Source organism: Dendrobium catenatum, unplaced genomic scaffold, assembly GCF_001605985.2.
Source record: "Dendrobium catenatum unplaced genomic scaffold, ASM160598v2 fragScaff_scaffold_776, whole genome shotgun sequence".
NCBI classification, from domain to species: domain Eukaryota; kingdom Viridiplantae; phylum Streptophyta; class Magnoliopsida; order Asparagales; family Orchidaceae; genus Dendrobium; species Dendrobium catenatum.
The window spans coordinates 407,757-412,248 of NW_021319238.1; positions in this window are offsets into that span (position 1 = coordinate 407,757).

A 4,492-nucleotide genomic window follows, 5' to 3' on the forward strand; every position below is an offset into this window, starting at 1 on the left:
CTATTATTAGTTATATTGATTTAGATCATATGTATGTGTGTAGGTCATCTCTTTTAACTAAAATTTATGGTAAAAGGCGAAAATCGAAGGAAGTGATAACTGACACACAAGTGACAAGAATTAGAAAGATGATGTATTAAGCTCAATGAATATGTGAAGTTGTTAAAGATAGAAAGACCTCAACAGCTAAAGTGTTATGCCAATTTATATTTTTTATTTTCTTGAGTTTTCTTACATTATTGCAAGTATATAGTGGGCTAAACAACTAAGCACACGCATACACAAAAGTACATAATAAATAAAAAATAAACAAATTGAAAGTTAATTAGAATTATTGGTTCTTAGACTAATCATACTATGCAATCTTCATCATACTGTATGATTTGAGTAACATCTTTATAAATAGAATATTAAAGTGGTAGTAACTAAAAAGAAATAAATAAAAAAATTTATACAACTAACCATTTCTTAAAAAAGATTGATTAGGATTTCATTTCTATCTTACTTATAAATACTACTATTATATAAAAATCTTAATGAAAAAAAAAAAAACAAAGTCTTCAAGAATTTTTAAAGAGTTTGAAAATGTGAGATTGGAGAGAATTTGAGAAATCTTTTGAAGAAGTCCAAGAGATTTGTCTGTAAGGTTCACCACGATTATTCTAGCTCAATCTATTTCCCCTTTTTCTTAGGTGTTGTTCAATTTCATAGGAGAAGAACTTATTGAAGATCTTACTTAACAGATCTCAAGGGATTTTGTGAGAGGTTTGGAGGAATTTGTGGATATAACAGGAGGCTACGGAGAAAGTTATTTTTGAAGAGGAAAGTGATGTAGGATTTCTCCATTATTCTAGGAAAGAGAGAGGCTTCTTCACCTTGTTAAGAGTGAGTTAGTGGAATTCTTGAGAGGATGACATGGGGAGTGGACATAGGTCTATTTGACCAAACCAATATAAATGATTTACATGCTATTTTAATTCTCTTTATTTATTTGTAATTTTTATTTCATACTTGTGGTTGAATGATAATTTGTGGAAAAATTGGTTAAAATTGCAAGCTAGTAGATTTGAGCTACTTTTGTATGATAAAATATTTTTTTATATTAAAATCCAAAAATATTTTTTATTTAAAAGAATTTTTTTATCTTGGTGAGCATGTCTTTAAACAAGGGGTTTAGATATATTTTACCATTGAAATCATTTACTTATAATTATCTTTAAATTTCTAAGAGCCACACCAATTCACCCAATCCCCCCTCTAAGTGTGTCAAGCACTTTCAATTATGGGGATTTACTATTCACTAGTTGGTTGTCCACATAGACATTGATATTCCTCCCCTTGTAATCATTGAATACTTAATCCATCATTAATTGGTATGTGACTTATACATCCTTTAGGGTGAATGGAATTACATGATAAAGCCATATTTTCAAAATTCATGGGATGCATAATAATTTAGTGGTAGCAATGGAATACATCAAAGAAGCTAGTCACTGGAAAATTGACAAACATCATTCACTTTTCACTCGCATTCTAAATCATTACCACATTGGAGATCTAGTCTTGATGCTGCACTAGAACTTGACCTCAAGGAGTTTCTAAAACCTCCTATTTTATAAGCTCTGCTAGGATGATAGTCATCTTTTTAATATTCTACTTAATGGGCTTGCATATCTTTTAAAATTCATCCAATTGCAGGCAACATTAATGAAAATCCATAGAATTTAGAATGCCATCAAAGTTAATACATCTTGGAGGGTATTAAGAAGTTCTCTACGGTGCTCTAGATAAAAAGGCGTGCCTATTTAAATGATTTGCTCAAGGTACCCCTCTATAGCAAGGACTTATTTTACTAACTTAGTAACTCCTACCCAGCTCCTCTATTTACCAATATGACTTACAACACTTCCTTTTAGGATCCCATAATATTCTTTGCCTTTTGGATAGTAGGCCCTCAACTACTTGAGGTCAACCCTCATAGTAATCTCTTTCCATAAGGATAGGAATTGATCAACACGTGATAAGTGTAGAACATAACTTTGAATTTATTTAGGAGTGGTCACCAAAAGATGTTATTATAGGTGGCTAGGACATCTACTATAATAAAGTAGTCTAATATTATGAATTTTCATTCACCCTCTCCCTTATGCCCTACTTATGGTGTAACAACTTGAAAATTTGAAAAATATATTAGAATAAAAAATATATATTTATTTATTTATATATATATTACCACACTTCTCTCCTCCTCACTTCAGCCAGCTTGTAATTTGGGATGATCAAAGTTATAGAATTTTAATTTGAATAATCACAAGTAATTACCTTAATCAATCATCCTTATTATTGCTCAAATGGGAATTATCTACTACAAGTGTAAGTGCGATATTGACTATCAACTTTAGATATGAATAATAGATTATTTAGAAATTATTTGTGCTTGTAATTTAGTTAGAAGTTTATTAATAAACCATCATATGTATTAGTTTACTTGCATTATCCTATTTGATTTAAATATTTAGAATACTTCTAGGAATTGAGCTTTATCATATACTAATTTTTGAAGTACTCAACCTCATTTTATTTTTCTTCCTTTCTTTTGATTTTCATGTTTTTTTTCATATTTTTTTATTTTTGAGTTACATAATAATGATTTTGAATATATGATTACTTTCTTCCTTCAAATAACCCTAAATTGAATTAATGTAAGGAAGTCAGTAAGCTCACTGATTTCATATTCAAGATTACAATGATATTCATAATTTAATCTACATACTCTATTTCTCTAAACTCAATTATTCAACCTTTAAATCTTTAGTCAATTTTTAAGTGTATAGCTTAAGTTCAAAGCAAGATAATAACTCATATGATTTTCTTTAGTTAATTACTATGATTTTCAAATTAAAAATTGTGATTCTTTATTATCCAAATTATCAACTAGATTTTAGTATTATTCTTAATTTTATCTTCCTTTCTTTTGATTTTCATGTTTTTTTTCATATTTTTTTATTTTTGAGTTACATAATAATGATTTTGAATATATGATTACTTTCTTCCTTCAAATAACCCTAAATTGAATTAATGTAAGGAAGTCAGTAAGCTCACTGATTTCATATTCAATATTACAATGATATTCATAATTTAATCTACATACTCTCTTTCTCTAAACTCAATTATTCAACCTTTAAATCTTTAGTCAATTTTTAAGTGTATAGCTTTTAAGTTCAAAGCAAGATAATAACTCATATGATTTTCTTTAGTTAATTACTATGATTTTCAAATTAAAAACTGTGGTTCTTTATTATCCAAATTATCAACTAGAGTTTAGTATTATTCTTAATTTTAAATAATTTTTCATAGTTATTTTTATTTTTTCTAAATAAGCAATCAAATTAGTGCAAGCAATATGTAGAAGACATTTTCAACAGTTAAATAATAGTGAGAATTTTACTTAAATACAAATTGAACTATAATATCAATAACATAAACAAATTACTATAATAAGTAAATTATATCATTGATAAATAAAATGGACCAAATACTGAAAAGAAACTCAAAATGCTCACAATAACTCATAATATATTTGGGTTACCTCCCATCAATGCCTAGTTTTCAGTCTTTAGTCACACTATGTCAATTATTTTTCTTGAGAGTGAGCTAATTTAGTGATATTCCTCAAACGATCTATATCTCCTCCTAAATAAGGATTTAATCTATGGTCATTTACCTTAAAGATGTTAAAGATATTTTTATTCTGAATTTCTATAGCTCCATAAAGAATATTTTTTAATAGCGAATAGATGTGACCACCTGGACTTAAGTTTACCTAGAAATAATTTCAATGTAGAATTAAATAATAAAACCACTTATCCATATATAGGTAAATTCTTTCTTAAGAAGCTTACGGTCATGCCATTTTTTATTTTATCCTTAAAAATCCTAGTATTTTCATAAACTTCATTCTTAAATTCGTCCAACTCATTCAATTGTATTTGCCTTTTTTCTTATGCTCCCTTAAGATTAAATTTAATTCCTTCATGGCCCAAAGTGCCTTACATTCTAATTCTACAAGAAGATGATAAGCTTTCCAAAGACAACTGATAGGGACATTCTAATAGGTGTTTTAAAAGCAATTCTATAGGCTCATAATGCATTTTTAATAGCCCAATCTTTCTTATTATAACTTAATTTTTTTTCAATATTTTGTTTATCTCTCTCACTACAAGAAAATCAACTATTACTGGCGGCAATTGATCATTTTCAGGTGGATTTGGAATTTATCGGTGACTTTCCAATGGGAAATTTTTTGCCAGTAAAACTCGCGTAGGAAAATTTTTTTCGATGGCTTTCTGATAATACTAGGCTACTGGGAAATTAAAAAAATGAAGCATGGCCTACCCTAGAGCTGCCTCCCCCCCTAGTTTTTCAAAAAATATTAAAATCCGTCGGAAAGCCGCTGAAAATTTTGCAATCGGAAATATTTCAATGAAACTCG